We start from the raw sequence: 21017 nt of genomic DNA on the forward strand, positions 1-21017 counted from the left end.
TAAGAAGCATTTAGTTGAAAGATACTTCTACTTAAATAATTACATAATGACATAAATATCAAATGGATGTTAAGCAAGGCCCATAAGCAATAGCATGTTATAGAGTTTAGCTCAATTTTCAGACTCATTTACCACATTTGCGCGTGAAAGTGAAATAGGCCAAGCCCCGCAAACAAACGCTGTAAGCAAAAAGATCTTCATTGGATTGTACCTCATTTAGAACGAATATTCAGGCCGGTACATGATGAACATTTTTTTAATAATTGTGGAAATTCAAAAAACAACAATATTGTAGTTAAACATTATTTTTGAAAGCCAAAACAGCGAGAGCAACTAGAAAAAGTTACAATTTTTTGTATTTTATTACGAAAATAAATAAAAAAAATCGTATTAGATGAAGTTACGTAGGGTATTTAACGCACGGTCTTGCCAATCAACTCCTTCGCCATAGAGATAGCGGACAGACACAAGGATGAAGAAGAAAATATAGGTATAGATTGTAAGGTGCCCGGTGTAAGGTGATTTTGCAATTCCTCCGTTTACTTCTTATCAGCAAATTTCTCTCTCTGCAAAATTATTGGAAATCTGTTCAGGCGGCACAACGGACAACATATGATATGCCGTAGCTTTGTTATTTCAAGCAAACCTGCATTATATATGTAAAACACTTATTTATAGATTCGAAGTGAAAATGGTTTTAAACGGGGTTTTGCGAGGAGAGAGGCGGTGAGTAAGCAAAATTTGCTTCAAAGCAAATATAATTTCTTTCGCCTGTTTTTTTCGTTTTATATATCAAACAACGGTCTCTTGTCTCCCGGCCAGAAACACAAAATTGTAAACAAAAAATTTAAGACCCTGGTCCTATTTTCCGAACCAGCAATTAATTGTCTGCCTATTACGTCCAAGTTGTAAAAAGGAAGTTTTTAAAAATATTTCAGTCAGGACTACGTTGGACACAAATAGTCCATGGTACTAGAAGTTTTTTTGCGTCATAACAACCACAAAAGGCGGCGGCTCGAGGCTCGAGCTAAATATAAGCGTCGTGCCAAACTGTTTAGCTTATCAACACTGGACAATCAGTGATATAAAGTATGAAATCCCATTGCTAACAAGTAAAAACTTTTTAATCGTACAAGGCCAAACACTGACTTCAATTACTTCATTCCGCTTCGCCTAATCCAATTTTTCATCAATATTCGTTGTAAACTATCAAAAATTGTACCTTGCGAAGGTTTTTATCATTCCTTACCTCTTTTTATTTATAAAATAGTAAACATTAAAGTTTGTTGCGCTCATGAGAACCTTTATATATGGTAGTATCCCGACCACATTGGTAATGGTTGCGGGGTACGTGTGTCCAAAAAATAAGTCGTTCGGATTTGGTATAGTTAACATTTAGACCAAATTGCTATTATCACATTGTTATAAAATTCGCTTTTCTAAGATACAGTCCGTGTCACTTTTGTTCAAGGGAAATACACTTCAAAGTTCCTTTATTTACAATTACATTCCTTAACAGTAGGATAATTCGCAATTTATTTTGGCCGTACACTCAACTTCTGTGTTCTTGTCCGACTAACTCTCCTTTCCACAACTATTCTAATTATATAAATTTTCTAAAGCATGTTACTGTGCATGGTAGAGTGCATTAGACTAGTCTACCATGTTCAGTGCAAGACCCGAGACCTATATATCTTGAAGAAAAGTAGTTCACTTGGTGCTAGCAACCAGGAAAGTATGGAGGATCCGAAGCAAGTACGGTTGTTTTTAACAACCGCCCAAAGTATGCCATAAGGCTTTGCAAAATAAACTGGGAGCCACGGGGGTCAGGAAGCTCGCCTCACAAAGCCACGTATGCCTGCGGGTATATGATGGACTTGTCCTTAAGTCGTAATAAATAAATAAATTAATTATACTATTAATGCAAAAAGGAATTGACGGACGGCCTTCCCTTTGGCCGATTGATAGAAAATGTCTGGTAAATTAATTAATACGTGCAAAAATGGAAAAGGGATATGACGAATAAGTTTTCCCCTTTTACCTATTTTTTACTTTCGAACACATGTCACGGATGCCTGCGGGTAATGGTGGTAATTGATCAACAGCACAGTGGAAGCCTTATGGCGGAAGCAGTCAGTTGATCAATTTGTGAGTCCTGACTGCTTGGGTGCGGCCCTTCGGGGAGTACTCGTGGTGGTTGTGGTTGGCGAGTTCCTAGCTAAAATGGAACAATTGAGTGCAGCTAGGCCTCGCCATTCACCAGAGTGGGGTTTATTGTTCCATACACAATAAACTGTTCTGGACTCTGGTGCTGTTTAGGCCCCTACTCTGTGGGGATTGTCTAACTCGCCAGGGGGCGTAGTACGCTTAAAAGTGGTTTGGGCCACCGTGGGGTTAAGCCTTTCAGGCAGGAACCCACGTTAAACCCTTGCCACAATTCTGTACCCAAATTCATAGTTTTTATACTTAATCCCTGTCTGTTTTTCTCGTTAAGCTGCATGACGCGCCTGCGAATGTGTATTTGGTTTTCCCTTCTTTAGGGAATTTATGATTAGAGAAAATTACTTAGCTGAAATTAACTTGATTTGGGATTTTTGTAACAACATATATAAAAAGGCTCATGACGGTCATGACGGGATGAGAATCGAAAAAATTGGCCTATCATATCCAAATGTTTCTCATACATTTTTACGCTATTACCGCTTTTTTTTTCTATATCATTATTTTTTAATAACGATGTTTATGCAGACGCGTGCCTTGCAAATTGCGACTAGCAGGTTGAACAAAATATTTTCAGGAGAAGCATAGAACATACGGACAGACAAGCTTAAAAAAGATGCGTTTACTTTGAATCGACACGGACAGCCACGCAACATTAATATATATATGCACAACAGATGGTGTAAGGTACAAAGAAGTAGGATATTTTTTTTGTTGCCTTAGAATTTCGCTTACTTGCGCCTAAATGATGTCATATAAAGTAAAAATTTTCTTACATTTTCTTTCAACTTTTCAAGTAATTTACTTGATGCCTGTCACTCATATCCAAGTATAACAGGCAACTCATACAAATTAAAATGAAAACTCTTATTATATAAGTGGAAAAGAACCGCAGAAAGATATACATTTCTTAATAAGCAATAAGTGTAAAAGTGCAGAAATTTAAGAAACAAAAGACAAATCTATTGCTAAATTTAATAATTGATGAGTGTAGAAGTTTTTTGTGGATTGAGGCAATCTGTGGACAATCCCTGCCTTCCATCTAATGTAAACAAACAGAGATGGAATAGTTTTCCTTCGATGCACTGATCAACTGGTCAGTTTTCATCTCAGATATCTGAACTTAATTCGAAATCGAAAGGTTTGACTCATTTTTTTAAAGTCTTATTTGAATTTCTACTATATTGAGTCTTTCTATTGAGCTGAATTCATTTTAGAACATGTTCTGAGGGAGTGGATGCGTTGCTCGACTTTTCTATTTAAATTTTTACAAATGTGAATGTTGCAATGACAAACAGCTGACATACAGTTTGATGAGTTAAAGATCGGTGTGATGCATATCCTTGAATGATAACCCGTCGCTGGTATACATAAAAAAAAAAAATGTAAATGCAGTTTGTTGAATTACCCACTAGCACTCGTCGAGTAGTTTAAAATATTATATAGAAGGAGTGCTTTTATAGGATCATCGCATTTACGGTTATAAAGCGATACTTAATCTACTTTTTTTTCATGTTTAATCATGAATGAGAATGCACTGAGCAAAAATATTTGCGGGCTATATAGGCTTTCTATCAAAATTTTCATTAGTCCGCCATTTACAGTCCTTGTAAACATTTATTTGGTTAATGAAGAATTTGGGAAATTGTTTTTACATGCACCAATAAGTAATCGTTTCTGTCGCGTATTACTTGACAATAGTTTGAGCGAAGCGATATAAATGATTTTCTGAAAATGAAATACAGGAGGCAGTGCGCCAACCCAACTCAAAGCCCGCTTGAATCCGATGTGCGAGAACTAAACACCGTCATTTCAGGTAACTGAATTGAAAAGAGCCAAGATTTAGTCATGAGGAGGCCGATACTATATTGGGTGCCATGTTTGCTAACACCGAAATAAAAACACGGAGTCACAAGTCGATGAAGGCAAAAAAAAAATAAATAAATAAATATACGGAAGTCCAATTTGTATGACAGCTAACCCTTAGCGACTACTTCCTGCTGACCTGTCGCGAAAGGATGTTACAGGTAAGAAGATTTGGATTGAACAATTAAGTCATTATGAAGACTTCAGTGTATTTTCAAGATCTAGACAAATTGTTCTATGAAAATTAGTTAAAATATTATAGTGAGCCACGCTACATAATTAAATATCCTACAGAGCTTCGCTTAATACACTTATTCATATAATGGCTTTCCACGATAAAGCATTATATGGGAAACGTTCGGAAAAATGGTCCGATACAAACTCTTTTCAATAACGTTCGTCCCTGGGCCAAGTCACAAAATTTTATGAAGAGATCTCAAAAATTACGACCTATAGGTTGAACAAAACAACGGATGGACAACCCGGACGGACAGACAGACAAGTTTCGAATTATTTTCGGAATCGATTGGAATAAGAAAAAGTGTCTGAGGTCTATGAGTCAAGCTCTTCCAAGTGTTGTATACATCCGCACAAACTTAATATACGCTTGTAGCACAAATGGTGCAGCATATAATATATAAATAATGTTCAGCCCAGACAAGTACTGGACACGCATCTCCAGCTATAGGCTAAATTGGTCATCCCACGCGTCTACAGTACTACGTAAAGTGAGGCCAATTTTGTTTTTCAAAAGGGAAAAAAAAATCGTGTGTGTGATAACCATTCTTAAGCTACAACAGTTAAATCTACAAAACTTTGAATATGTATTCTTTGGGCGATACTTCAGCACCTCTAAAGAAAGGGGAAAAGGTCATTCACGCCTACTCAATTTTATAGTATTGTTTCAAAACTTTTATAACGGACAGAAGCATGGGGTTGAAAAACCCCATAACGTATATAAATTCTTGGCGGGCGAAGATATCGCCTACAAACTTACAAGAGAATTTGCAAAGGATCCAAACATTTTAAATAACGTTCCTACATCGCCCTGCAACATCTATGTAATGTGTTTTTTGCTTGTTACTCATAACGTACAACATATATACCATATAAATTTCCACTTTTACTCGGAAGATAGAGGAAACCGGCCGCGTCCACCCAATCTTGTAAAGTATGAAAATGAAGCTTTTTTTTTTAGGATCACGGTGATGGGTATAAGAGATTACGTCACGATCGATTGTAATTTTTTTACTTATTATATTCATATATTTGGTACACAGATTGTACTATTGATGCCTGATATTTTGTGAAAATGTCTGCAGCATAAAGCTTATACATCTCGACTATGTATATTGTTTTATAGTTCTTCATGTTCTTCTTTTGTGCGTTTTATACAGAAGCCGTGGAAATGTTAAAGGAGCATTGAATTGTTAGCGTCACTCTTGAAGGTGTCTGTGTTGATGAGTATAGTCGACTTTTGCAAGACAAAAAATATGTTTTTTTCTTATTAGTGCCCAGGAACCGACCCGACCGATGTATCACAAATATTAAGGAAATCCTTGAAGACCGACGTTTTTTTTTTTTTTTTTTTGTATTCGTGACACGGCAACTGTGAATATGTTTCCCAATTTGTCAAATTAACTTTTATCTTAATTCGGTTAGTTATAAATTATTTCATAAAAAAATTTTTAATTAAAATAAAATAGAAACGTGGGTGCTTTTTGTATGGTCTTCGCGTATTATATTTGTTTCCCCAAATATCAGAAAATTTTAATTAGCTGAACATAGTTTATATATAAACCACAATATGAGCAATTAACTAAAAGCATGTTTCTTTGGAAAAGCACAGTTCAAGGATAGTTCTCTGTTCTCTGTTCATTCTCTTTTCCAAACACAAGGTCACAGGCAACAGAGAACTAAAACAAAAAAAACAAAAAAAATAAGATATAAAAAATAAAAAAAAAAAAAAACAATAAAGAGCCAAAAATAACATCAGTACATGAAATAGCTGGAAAGGCCGTAAATATGCAAAATTATGAATGAGTAAATTGAATGAACGATTTCCATGCCAGGAACACATTAATATTCAAAACATAACCAATCACGCACAATGTCACAAATACAATAGAAATACGCATTAGCCAAAAAAAAAAGAGAAGAGAAGAGGGCGTATAGATAAAAGACAAGATTGCAAGTTTATTAATCTTACGAGGAATTTTAACTGCATCGTAAAGAACATTTCGCGTCTAAATGAAAAATATTGTGTATGCCGAATATTTATGTCACACGCCGCATTGATATCTCATCTCTTCCTCATATCCACACTTCGAAAGCGATATGCTTGGCATAATTTATAATCTGGGAACCATCCCGTATTACCCATCAATAATCCTCACACTATTAACCCTACTGGGTCATCATTACATATGTACTCTGGCTTTGCAATCCCTCACAAATCATATATACTTGTAATTCACTTTTATGCTCATGTTCTTTTTGTTGATTTGGTGTAATATTATGTAGCATCTCGGAGCAATTGTTACATTGATATCGTCAGGTTGTTATAAAATAAGGCCGCTCAGCGAGTTACACAGAAACAAAAAAATCAAGTTTGTAACTGCCTTGTGACTGCCTTGTTACTTCTGATCTCTTTCAGAATACAGCCGTGGGGAATAGCTCTGCTATATAAAAAAATATGTATAGTTTTTTACAGTAAAGAAAAATTTAGATCAAAATGTGTCAAACTCCTGTAGGTGCACTCATGAAGTTAATAGATTTATATAGGAACAGGTATACGATATTAAAGAGTCGGGGCTAAAAAGTAAGGCCCCACCCGAATGGAGCATATGAAACGTGAATGGGATAAAAGTTATCCTTCACCTTTCACTTCACTTAAAGATATTGTTAAGAAAAATTAATCTAACGTCTCGTGATTTACTTTCAACGTAACACACTTAACTTTTCGCATTCTACTTTGCAAGGCCTTTTATTTGATACCCGTGTAGGCCGTATTTTTAAGTGCAAATTAAGACAAAGTTGCGTTCAGTTTACGGTTAACTGCGGGCTCGGGCTCTGAACAATTTGGCTCACTGTCAATACCAAACTGCGTGCAAAAACTTCTAATGTTTCTGCCCAATTAGAAGGCGATATATTCATTTCTGCGGCCAGGGGAGTGTCAACACCACATATCATGGAAGAGTTCTTGCTTACGCAAAAGTAAAGCTCATCTATATGAAATTTTTAAACATCATTCAAGTGACCTGCCACCGTAAACGCACACAAGTAAAGTTCAACGTACAATACACATACATATGCGTAATTATCGCAAAAATTATTGGATGCTGTTATGTGACAGCATTTTATAAAAGTTTTTTTTCCCAGTTTATTTATTTTTTTCTCGGTAATAAAGTATAAATACGCTGAAGGGTTTTATAATGAATAGCAACAATATCAATACTTGATATATATTTGTATATATATATATATATATTTGTATACATTTACAAATAATCTTAAACTGTTTTCATTTACTTTAAAAACAAAAATAAAAGAAATAAAAAATTCAAATAACTACGAGAGGCATACTATCGTAAAAAATAATTTTTATTAAGCAGATGGCGACAGGAACCAAATCCTAACTGATTTTCGAGCAAATCGATACTAAAAGACGACATTTCACTTTTCCTCTCGATGTTTACATGCACTGAGAACTTGAATATTTTTTCTTCATATAAGAAAGCAATAAAAATGGACATAGAGAACACATACGTACGAATCTGTGCACACAAAGCATATGAGTCCATCGTCATCGTTTGCAGACATTTATAAGGGTGCGTGACGATACAGGACAAATGCCTTTTATTCGTCGACAAAAGGCATTTGCACTTTCTTTGATTTTTGCATCATTCATACCCATTGATGGCTTTTCAAGTTTCATTATTCAATTCAGTATTCAATTCAATATTCGGCGGTATGGTTATGTTTGATAAATCGAGCAACACGTATGCTTAAACTCTTCAAAGAAATACAGAAATGTGTCCGTTTTTCTCATTTTATAGCGTCCAACATTAAGAAACTCTTAATGTCAAACAGATGCAAGTTTTGTCGGATTCCAATTCAGACTTAAGATATTGGAAAGAGTAGAGGGAAGTGATGCAGAACTGCTTGCAATTATTGGTACAATTTTAATCTCAGGGAAATAAAAACAAGTTAAATTGCAATAGTCCGAAAAAGCCCCGCACAATCGATAGTCTCCAACGCGTCGAGTGGTAAAATACTTCTCACGCCAGCCCTTATATGGAACGAGACCACAAATATGAATTGTCAAAGATCTTATTGTTCTTCATGTATTTTCTTCATAGAGTATTAAGCCCTAATCTTTTTTGCTGCACACATAGGTTGCCGTGGGTGGAGTCAAAACAATTGATCTATACCGTCCAGATATGGTTGAAATCAATATTTATATCAAATTATTCTCGCGGACCGCTTTTCGCTATAAAATAAAAACAAATATATCTTTATGCCATGGAAGGGCCTATTTTTCATGAGGAGCTATTCAGTGCGAACCTCATTTAATTAATTTTTATGGCAAATTATAATTATAGATTAATTTGCAATGTAAAAAAACGTACAAATGTATATTAATGCCACCATACATGTATTTAAGCCATCCGTTTTAAATGTTTCCCATCACTTGAATAACTCTAAGCAGTAGCAATAGTGTAGCGCTTTTATGTAGAGACTTTTTTGCAACCTATACCTATGCAGTAATTAAAGTCAATTGAAACATATTATTGAGCAGCCTTTGAATTCATATTTTCCACATTTTCATTTAGGCTCGACAATTGCAAATAAACAATGTAAGAAGATTGTTTATGAGAAAAATGCTCTTTAATGCTTTTTCTTTGCAAATATTGTAGTCTGTTCACTTGATGTTGCACTTGATTTTGCACTAATTACAGTCAAGCACTTATAAGGAATGCCTTTGTGCTTCGATAGATTTCTCGTTAGCAAACAAATACTTTTTCATCTTTTTTTATAGTAACGTTGTATGAAGAAATTTTCTTTTTACTTTTATAGATTTGATCTAAGATTTCGATGGATGTTTTTTATAGCTTGAATTTTTAAACCAATCTTAAGTTTGATTGAAAATTTTTAAAGGTTTTATGATTACAATCGCCATATGCACTGCGGAAAATTATTTTTCATATAAAATTCTCGGTGTTATTGCCATAATGCTTTACTTCGTCTAGTTTCTTTAAGTTTCGACACTCAAAAATGTTCACCGAACCGCGGTGGATGAGCCCTTCGAATTTAACTTTCTTTTTCCCTACTATAGAGGCAATTAACTTTTAGCCAAAAGTTAAGTATTAGAGGCAGTTCACTGTCACCTAAAACTATCCATTACAGATAACGTCTATGTTCATTCATATCTTGCATTATTTCGCTCAATTGAAAATCAAATTTTGAAATCATCAAATATTTCATCCTCAAGCAATTGTATTTTTTTTTTTTAAGTTTTCATACATTTTCAGGAAGCTAATCAGGTATTTTCATGTGAAGAAACTACTTTACTGAAAATATATGCCCAACACCGACCGGCGCATCCGCAGCCGCATCCGCATTCGCTCGAGGAAAGCGTAAGCATGCAAAATGTACGGGAAGACAAGCGAAACGCTTTCTCTTTTATTTCTATTTAAGGATCTACAGCGTTTCAGAAATAAGAGCAGTTTATAGGGAAAACGAAAACATAATCAAAATTCCAGGCTTATTACATGATCAGTGAGAATCGTGATAACTAATGCAAAGAGCAGAAACAGCGGAACTCAGATTTCAATCCGAACAAAGCTTACTTTCAGAAGGTTGAACTTCTTTTCTATTCGTAATTCTATTTTGCAGAGAAATTTCCGGTCACCTTACTTCTGATCGCATTTTGTAGTTCGTACGTTCTTTATTTTGTTAACGTTGTAAGTTTGAAATGTTACATGTTAAGTGCGAAACAATCTCACTAATATGTAAAATATTCAAAGTTTTTAGCAGCTGACAACCAACAGGTACGCAGACAATTAAGGCAATATGGGAATTTGTTGTTATATTCTTCTCTAATTTATTTATCAAAATTGCGCGCGCACATACACATAGCGAACTTTATTAAACGCCTGACAAAACGCTGCACAAGAGCTGCACAAGTTCTACATAAGTTTTTAAAAATTTACGGCGTTTCGAGTAAGTACTTACTGCTTTTACGAAACAATGCGAATAATTACGAGATTGTTTTAATTTCTTTCTCATTAACTCTGGCATATATTGCTATAAAATTCGTATAGTACATGTAGTTATCATAAATATCGTTTTAATTATTGAATAATAAAATCCACTGACATCAAGTACATGCATTATGTCAGATATGATAATTATAAACAACTGAAAAAGCAATTCCAACCGAATAAAGATAGAAAGATAGGCTTATGGCTGCGCTTCAAAACAGCAAAATTACTTTTATTCTTCCGCTTTTTTCTATATTAATTTATGGCAAAAAATTTGAAATATTAACAAAAGTTAATTTTTCTCTAAAAATGATTTTCTTGAACTAGTTTTTGTGCGAATTTTGATTGCTTAACAACTTTGTATTTCACCAATTTTTACTATCTAGCATGAAAGGAGTTTCTAATGAGAATATCGAGGAGTTTTGTAATGAAATCATTATGACTGTTTGATTTTATGCATTTAGTGAAAATGATTAAGTAATACGAAGTATCAACGTGCACAACAGTTGAATTCGATGGGCGTGACCTTTCTCTACATAAAATAAAAATTTTCCATTTCGTATCGTTGAGCTATTCAGTGTATATCGCTTTCGTTTTTAAGGAAAAATAAAATGGATCTATGAAACCGCTTTAAGAGATGTCCTGATTATGATCATTTGTTATTATACAAAAAGGCCAATGCTCTATTCAGGAAGGAATTACTAATATCAAAGGCAGTTAGTTTCGAACTTTTTTCGAGAGGAATTCACAGAAATACATCAATGAAAATTGTCTGGAACAAAATCAACAGACTCAATGGGACTTCAAACCTGAACGAAATTTCAGCCATCTGCACTCCCAATGGAACTTTAACTGACGCACATGATATTTCTAATTACTTTGGACGAATATGGTGCGAGTACTCCTCTGACAGCAACTTTTCCAGTGCTTTCATCGAAAATAAAAGGCCTCCCAATTACTCTTTCAAATTGTATTGACAGATGTGCCACCTTCTTGGAAAATTGCATATCTACCCTGGAACTTGAAGGTTGTCTCTCCAAATCGAAGGGGAAGACACCTGGTCTAGACCCCATTTCCTACCAAATGATCAGTGCGCTGTCTAATTCAAATAAAGAGAAATTGCTGGACCTATATAATACGGGTTTTTTGACTGGCCATATACCCTACATGTGAAAACTGGCAGCAGTTGTTCCAATTCCAAAGTCTAAAAATGTCTCCAGCGCATCGGATTATCGCCCAATCTCTCTTTCATCTTGCCTCTCAAAGGTATTGGAAAAGATTATGGCATTTAGATTATCTTGGTTTCTTGACTCCAAGAACCTGATAACAAAGCAACAAGTTGGTTTCAAGCGGGATAGAGGGACGCTCTGTTACATATTGATTATTTCACAAGCAAAGCAATTTCCGAACGAAATCACGTATTAATTCTCTCAATTGATTTCGAAAAAGCATTTGACAGAGTTGGTCGTTATGTTATTTTAAGACTTCTGAAATCATGGAATGTTGGACCAAAATTCTTCAACTACATCAAATCATTCATGTCGCATCGGCGGTTCAAAGTTAGAATCAACAATCATCTCTCTGATTCCTTTCCGCTAATGAATGGCATTCCGCAAGGATCTCCTCTCTCTGTCATGCTTTTCCAGATCGCTTTCAACGAAATTAGCAAAATTCTTTGCCGTGTACCAAAAGTTTAAAAGTGGTGATTCCGATGTTAACGGCGAAGAATGATCGAGGACCTAAAAAGTCGAAGGCGATGAATTGCCGGATTTATTGGATGAAAACTCAGCTCAAACTCTTAAAAATGTTTTCATGGGTTGGGAAAGATCCAAAAGGAGCGAAAATGGTTACCATACGAATTGACTGAAAATGACATTTCGAACCGTTCCAACAGCCCGCTTTTATTGCTTGCCAGACAAAACGACCACTGTTCTGTGGCTGCCGATGAAAATTGGATCTACTACAACGAATTCAAGTGCAAAAAGTCATGGGTTAGTTTCAGAGAGCCATCCACATCGGCATCGAATATTAGTGGCCATACAGTTGGGCAAATAAGTAAGGTGTAGTGTGTTACGAGTTGCTGAAACCGAATGAAATTGTTACAGCGGATTTCTACCGACGTCAGTTGAAAACATTGAATGATGTATTTTTGCAAAAAAGACCAGCAACAGTTAGCAGTTAACAGACGCAACATCATCCCCTTGCATGGCACATTAGAAGTCTTGTCAAGCATACACTGTTACAGCTTGAATGGAAAGCTCTGCCGCACCTAGCATACTCATCAAACACAATGTCTTCTGACCACCACTTGTTCAGGCCGATGCAGCATGGCTTAGCTTGCACGAAACACTAAAGAGTTGCGAAAAAGGGTTCCACGATTCGCCATGTTGCCGGAAAGTTGGGAAAGAATTGTAGAAAATGATGGAAAGTATTTTGATGAATGCATATTGTACCAAGTTTTCTCCAGATTGTCTTTTTAAAGTGGAAAAATTATTAGAATACTTGCAAACACTTAATGTATGAATGCCCTCAATTTCAATGGAAGATAAAACTCGCGGCTACCAAGTCAGTGTTTGTGAATTCAAATCTCAGTGTGATTTAACCATACTTGGTTGTAACTGTGATGATTGCCTCAGTCAGTAAGGGCATAAAAGTTACTGAGTGCGCGCACTATGCTGCGGCCACTTCTTATCTCTTCGTGTTCTTCATGACCATCCCAACGTTAAACGTGAAATGAACATCCACTGAGTGCATATAATACAGGCCCATCAAACAAGAATTTGCTTTTTGTAGAACGATACAGATTCAGAATATTTGTATTTGTAGTCAATATTGCTTGCCAAATTATCGTGGAAAAATACAAAGTTGTACAGCGTATAAAAATTGTTCAAACTTGTTGGAAAAACAATGAGTCCATTCGGACTGTGTTTCGTGCAGGTGATATTATGCTTATAGAGTCAACAAATCCCATCTGGGCTATCCACAAAATGGTGTAACTTGCCATACATTTCGTGACGCAATCAATTGATTGACAGAAAAGCACGTTTACGTGCATAGGATCGAATTTATGAGAACGATCCTCAAATCCTCGAAAACGGTGAAAACGAACAACCCTCAAAAGACATCTCGTGGAGGACATTTAAATGATATTGCATTCCACAAATAAAGGCAAGGTCTAGGCAAAATAATGAAAGAAAAGTTTAATCCAAATCGCAATCAAAAATGCGTATATTATTTACATTTTCTTTCAGAACCCCAAAATGGATAAAAAACAACAAATAAAAAATAAATAAAAAATTTTGCAATTTTTCCGAATGAGCTTCTTGAACCTCGAATCTTGATTTCATCATTTTTTCGCAGCCTGATTTGTTCCTACAATCTGCTTAAATAAATCGTTTCTTTGATCACTTTTAATGGCATAGATCAAAGCTAGAATGGACATTGAAATCAAATTCTTTGCAAAGTAATCAGCCCTATAACATATCGTATCCGCTTTTATTATCGGCCTATCAAATCACCCATGAATCGTAAGATAATGTTACGATAACACTCTCTCTGCTAAGGAAGTCTTTGCAACTCTATAATATTGGCAGCTCTTATAGTTCGTGCCAAGCACATAGCCTTTCTACCTAATTCGCTGACTTCAACGAAAAGATAAAATCTTACCTTGTATAGCCGTAGCAGTTAATGTTGATGACATGATCACTGTCTGCAAAGACAAGACATTTTTAAAAATGGTTAAAAGTCAAAATTCAAACGAACTTAATCTTGCGAAATAAAGACCCATATACTTCTTTGATGTGTGGTATACGATAAGAACATTACACAATACCGAGTCAATCATAGTGTCAATCAGGATGAAGAACAAAAGAGAGTCAACGCCAGCGTTATATTCTAGGTTGTACATCAAGGACATAAACGGGATGTGATTCACTTATAAGACCTACCCATCTATGTCATTGTATTAATATTGACAATTGACGTGGACATATCTAATATATTTTCTAATGAAAGAATCACATATTGCCGACTAAATATTTTACAGATGGCAAAGCATTACATCAGTTTACAGGCTTTCGTGGCAAACCTAATTTTACGTACACTATATTCCTTTAGTGGTAGATAGGTCCATTTCACATAACAATTTACAATAAAGAGCAGAAGTATTTTCTACGTTAACCTTTTCTTATTCTCTACGGTACGGTACGTGTGCGTCAATGTATTTGATTTTACTTCTCCTACGAATTGATTGTTTCGAATAAAATCGCTTTCCCCTTCTCGATGCAGTTCTCGATGCATTCCTCATTCTCCTACATTGTCTTCTTTCTATCAAAAGTCGGAAAAACTTTCACCAGCTATTCCCATTGTCTTCTCAAAAATTTCCAAGTGTTTCTTGCCAAGAACTACGTGAAAAAACACTTTCAAAACCATACGGTAGCCTATTGTAGCAAATTCTTCACCTCTTTGCATCACTTTCTTTTTTTCTCATAGCTTTGTGAATGTTGCACACGATCCAAATATTCAAGGATTTCTAACCTTAAATTTCCTTATTTAAAGTGGTTTTTTTTTTTTTTTATTTTTTAATTTTACATTTTTCGCTCGCATTACTATTGCACCTGGAAACAGCGGACTGAGGCCTTCATGGGCCAAGGTTGCATTTTGGAATTCACTCAGTTAGCTCGCCCACTATTTTTTTTTATAATTTTAATATGATTAAGTACAGGTGGTTGATCGTCGATTGCAACCATTCTTACGCTGGTCTTGTAGCTGCCCATAGAAAATATTTGCATCTATCCTAAGTACCTCGTGTTGACTCTCAACTACAAATTTCTTTTCCCTGTTATGAGAGACGTTCCAGGTGCACGATGGCCATTGCGAACCATCAAAAACGAGTGTACATATTGAGTTTCAAGTTTGTATCTCAGCTTTTTCGGTATGCATTCCATCATTAAATGCGTAACGGATGAGCAGAATTAAATTGACGCAGAATCTTACTCTAACTGAGAACAAAAGTACTTTCGAAAATTTCTGAAGGATATTTCTAAGTGTTATAAAAGAAAGATGAATCTAATGTGTGCTGAAATTTAAGATTAAACCTAAAGGTTGGGCCAAATAAATAGATATAACAGGCCTTGATCTATATAAACCTATATGTTCAGTATCAATAAGCGGAGCGAAGTGTCATTCTAAAGACTTTCACTTCCTCTTAATAATCAAAATCGATCAAATTTTATGAAATTTGCGCAACACACAAAACATATTACAATAATCACGTCCGGAGACTTATTGAATAATTCTATCGCGGAAATAATGTAACAATCAAGCTCGATATTTTCAATTTTTTCAGCAGTTCATCTGGCATGTGGACACACATTTATAATACGTTGTACAGTACAACAACGGCACCGTCGTCAAGTTAGTTTCACGTACTTTTCAACTGTAGGTACAGCTAGCGCCGTATCGTGCTTCTTCTTTCTGCAGGTAATTTTACCTTCGACGTTCAATTCCAAGGGAATGGCACGGAAAGTTATCGACTGTTGTTGGTGACGAAAAAAGCTCATTCTAGCCGTTCGCCACGAAACCCGAATATTCATGCTGAACGATAATTCATTATGAGTTGCCCCAGTCCAACGATGCTGAACTCTGCACACTTATTCGAACCTCTTTACACCTTGACAACCTAAACACTCAGTAAAAGAAAGTAAAACAACGCAGTCAAGTCAACCGGTGTTATTTATCAATAGAAAGAAAGATATTTTGAGAATTTTTTTTTGTATTAAGTCAGTAAACGGTGTAGAAATAAGTACAAAATTGTAGTGAAAATGAATTTTGAAGAAAAATAATAAAGCGGAGAAGTGTTAATTGCACGCGATAAGCAGCGTTAGTAAACCAACAATTCATTAACAATTCACGTCCTCTTATTAATAAGTATTGGTTAAACTAAATGGTTTTGCGCAAGCACGTAAGTAGATTAAAGATCTTTTGTTAACCACAATATTGCAATGCTGTCAATGCTGATGAATACTTCTCCATCAGGACATGTCATCATAATCATCCTCATCATCATTCATTAGACAGAAAGATTCCATATCATAAGCAATTAAACTCGCAACGTTTTCGGTTAATAAATAAAGGAAGCAATCTTTACTGGGCGCAGAGGGGAAGTATCGATGGTGGTGTTCTATTAGTTGTTCTCACATTCCAGTGAAAGAAAATCAAGAATTCGAGTTTGTTTGTAAAAGCAAAATGAAGTGAATTTTTTAATAAATTTTTGCCAGAAATTACTGCCTTCGGCTTCGAGCAGTGTCGATGGCGTTCTTTAAAGTTTGTTGTTAATGCATACGTTTATGGCGGAAACCTCCCAATTTCATTTTCTTTTTTAGAAATTAGATCGCGGTGTTTATTTTCGTCTTTTTTCCGCTTTTCAAACTGTAAAAATTGAACAACAATCGTCGTAGTAAGTTAGCTTCAATAGCTATATCATATTGGGTAAGTTTTGACAATCGTAATCGAAAAAGTAAAATGTTTAGGATGTGGTGAATGCCAAGACTGCATATCATGGGAATAGGTCGCACAGCCGATGAAAAAAATCGCAAATTATTAAAATCGAAGTGAAGTATGAGGAAATGTTAAATGTTCTCGCATCTTAAGAACGGATACCCTTTCCATATAAAGGCTTAAAAATTCCAATATATTGCAGAACATTAGCGAGAGTCATCATCAACTTGCCATTGGATTGGTGTAAACACATAAAGTAAAAGATACCATGGAGCGGAACATTTCAGAAATGTTAGAAAGAAAAACTATGCACTCAAGGTCCGTATTGCGGCGGGAAAAAATATGTCATCTGTTTTTTTTTGAAACGGTTGGACGGACAAATATTACAGATTCGATTCAGAATTACAAATTAATCATCTAAATAAATATTCATTATAGAGAATATATATATATATATATTTAAATCGTTAGTTCTATAGTCGCTATAGAAACGTAATACTGTTAATATCTAAATACATGATTTTATGTGCATAAAAAACATAACGATAAAACACATATGCCCCTTGGCTGCTTACATTAAAATCTGTATGAAAATGTTTATTTATCATAAGGTAATCCTTAGTCAATCATGCGTTATGTTACACTTATGCTTTACATTTTTCATTGCACAAGAAATTAATTAAATTTAAACGATCACGGAGCTTTTGCACTGCACTGATTTCCATATCTCTACGATTCAATTATATTAATTCGTTGTAATTCGTTGTAATAACGAATTAATTTAATGCTTTTCATGCCCATCTTGCTTTAGTTTATTATTGTTGTTAATTTATGTCAATAATAATGTTTTTGTAATTTTTCAAGGTATTAATTTAACCGAAAGCACTTTAACAAATGTTTTTTGGAAAATTATTAAACAGTAACGGATATCTTGCACTGAAGAATGAAAAACTACATTTTAATTAAATTTAATCAAAAATGAAATACGTGACCATAGTGAAGGATTGATGTCAGGCAATCAGGTTATTGCGAACCATAGGCTTTGGCCATCATCAGTTTATTGCTTTACTTCGACACTTGCAAGATCAGATAAATTCGTATTGGAAATCTTTCAAAAACAATATATGCGTTCTTGATCAAGTTGTGATTTGCTTCGCCAATTCTTGGTGAAATAAACATAATTAATTGATAAATTGATTGGATTTACATTTGGATTTCCTTCGATCAATTTTTCATTTTAAAGATTTTATGGCCCTCTTTTAGACCATGTAACATCTTAGCAAAACCAATATTGCAAAGATTTGCCTGAAATACAGTTTAATGACTATTTGATAGGCAGCTTGGATCAACGAAGTCGTTGAACAGAATTGTATATAATTACGAAGCAAAACCTTAAAATGAAGCAGGATGTTTAGGTCTTATAAGTTCTTTTAAAGGCGCAGTCTTAAAGCATAAAGTTTTGGACCTCATTCTCTTACTTGCTAAGCCCCTTTTCAATCATCTCGCCAAACGTCATTATGGCTATAAAACTCGGATATATAATCTACTCTGTCGGAACCAAATTTCGAGTGAACAGCCGTTAATGCAGAAAATGAAAGCTTGGCGCATTTGTCTATTGACCACTCATACTTGAAATGTAGTCTCTACCTCCCCCTCCCTGCGTTTTTTTGTTTTTTTTTTTTTTGTTTTTTGTCCTTTAATCGCTATATCTAAGGGTTGGAAACGCGATGAACACAAAAACTATCTTTTCATTTATAAAATATTTATTTTCAATTGATCAGTCATTTGTTCACAGGCAACAACTGCCACTAACAGAATATATTCTTCTTCCTTGTTCTTGACAATTGCAAAAAGAATTTTGGCCAAATATGTTTATAAATCTAATTAAAATCAATATGCAGGCATTGTCTTTAAAATTTCGTGACAACAACGAGAGCAATAATGAAAATAAAAATTGCCTTGAGAAATTCATTAAGCTAAAATCATCTTGTAATCAAGATGAAAAGTCAGAAAAACTATCGATGGAAGCGAAAGTTGTGGTTACTTATCGGCCACCTATATGGCTAAAAGCGAAAACGCGTGCGAAAATGAAATGATGGTAAGACCGAATTATATATATATATATATAAGTGAATAACAATTCTTTTAACCTTTCATTCATGTAAATACATTTTTGAGTTACAGTAAAGCGAGCGCTAGCAAATTGTCCGGGCTTGATTGTCTATGAACTTGAATATCTTATTGATAATTTGTTCGGTGGATATATTACTTTCAGGATGTCCGTGGACGTTGTCGCACCAAACACATATAATGTTTTGGAGGCGGCAAAGTATCTATGATTGAATAGACTTATTCAGGGTCCATTGGTGTGTTGCAAGTGTGTGATCAACGTTGATTATGTACCCGTATTGTGTCCTGAGTGCAGAAATTTGAAAGACTTGATATCTAGCAATCTTTTATAAACTTAGGGCAGACATACGATAGTACGCATACATATAAATCGTGTGATATCTTCACTAACCGTTTCCCGCTGATGTGGGATGTGTAAACTTTCATATATTCATATATATTTGCATTTAATTTACTATTTTGAATTTAATTAAATAAAATTAATAAGGACATGAAAGCTTATAATTAGCAAAATTTGATTTATATTCGCTCTATATAATAACAAATAAAGCGAAATTTCTATGCATATACATATTCATAATTTATTTCATTATCCTCAATTCGTTTTTATTATTTAATGACATTTCTTGTTCGTTCGTTCACAACAACAAATATCTATTAAAATATATTATTACCATTGATTTGCTCTCCTGGTAAACCACCATGCTAATCATTTATTTGTTATTAATACAAATTTAAGCTTTAAAGTGAACTCGATATGTCGAAGCAATTTTATGCAATTATTTTGTTATTAGCACTACAATGTTTGAATGTTTTCGCAAGCAAACTAATTCATTTATTTTGTAAAGTTTTTATCCCGTTATTTTTGGTTTTTTTTTTTTTTTTTTTTTTTTTTTTGTTTGGTTTTTTTTTCCTTTTTTTTCATTCGTTATATTTTTTCGCTTTCAACAAAATGTTAAACAAAACGAAAACCTTTTTAGTTTATGTAACTTTTCACGTTATCTTCGCTATGGATGTAATCGGAAGCTCATTTGTCAGCTGCATTCTTTATAAAATTCGCTACATTGTGTTAATACATTGTGTGAGTTTAAAACTTCCTCTATTGTGGCCGCTATTCCTTTTCATTGCAGATATAAAACGAGAGCATGAAACGGTCAAAATAAACTATCACCCAGATACTGCCACTACAGTATAGAGAAGTTTAAACATAGAAAAAAAAGCAAAAAAAAAAAAAAAAACAATAATTGCGAGAAACAGAAAAACTAAATCCACATTCGCTTTAGAGGAATTTTCTATACGCCAAACATGACATATGTCGTATCAATGGCTCTCACTTCAAACTACTTGCTTGCTTGCTTTGCTTGTGTAGCTGTACCACCTGAGCCTTTTCATTACATGGCCTCGTCGAACAGATATCGCTAACATAAAAAAGTTTATCCTTAACTTTCTATGACATTTCATCGATTGATTCGTAAGTGATGTCGCCGGGCGTTTTATGAAAACAGGCATTGAAAAAGCACAGATAATGTCCAAAGGTGCAAATAGCTTGAAGAATGTTACGGCATATTTATTGCGTCGAAAGCAAGTAATTGTTGATAATTTATTGAGCTTCAATGCAACCATGCAATGAATAAATAATTTTTCCCTACATTCCCAACATTCAAGCGAGGCATTAACTTGAAAAAATATTGAAAAGATAAATAAATAAATAAATCGCTCCGTTTGGAAAACCTTTAAAGCAAACATATTCGTGCTCGGCGTGGACACCCAGGGTTGTTACAGTGGGACCAACAAAATGAACCAAAATGTTCCGCCAAGCGCATTCATATAGCTCATGTCATATATTTAAAATCGTATGCTTTAGCATTAAGCAAAATTTGCAAAGCAGTTGAAGGCCGGTAGAAGCGTTTAATGACAGCGAATACGAATTAGTCAGCTGAAGAAAACGATAAGAAGATCAAATAAATTTCTGGATCAGTTGGAGCCGTATGCCATCGATCTGTTGGCTTGTTCGGAAAGTGAGTTCATTTTCTTTTT

The 21017-nt window shown here is 34.6% G+C and overlaps 1 protein-coding gene across 20 annotated transcripts in view; it reads right to left on the reverse strand.

Moving 5' to 3' along the window:
* The window catches only part of LOC119645092, a 71241-nt gene that overhangs the window by 27874 nt on the left and 22350 nt on the right, over positions 1-21017 (reverse strand). For 13 of the 20 annotated variants that reach the window (XM_038045115.1, XM_038045106.1, XM_038045089.1 and 10 more), the window contains one exon: positions 14019-14061. The exons of the other annotated variants lie outside the window; for them this stretch is intronic. The gene's annotated coding sequence lies outside the window, so the exon portion shown is untranslated. The remainder of the gene's footprint in view (positions 1-14018; positions 14062-21017) is intronic. 20 annotated transcript variants of the gene reach the window in all.

The sequence above is a fragment of the Glossina fuscipes genome, unplaced genomic scaffold (genome assembly GCF_014805625.2).
Source record: "Glossina fuscipes isolate IAEA_lab_2018 unplaced genomic scaffold, Yale_Gfus_2 0, whole genome shotgun sequence".
Taxonomy (NCBI): domain Eukaryota; kingdom Metazoa; phylum Arthropoda; class Insecta; order Diptera; family Glossinidae; genus Glossina; species Glossina fuscipes.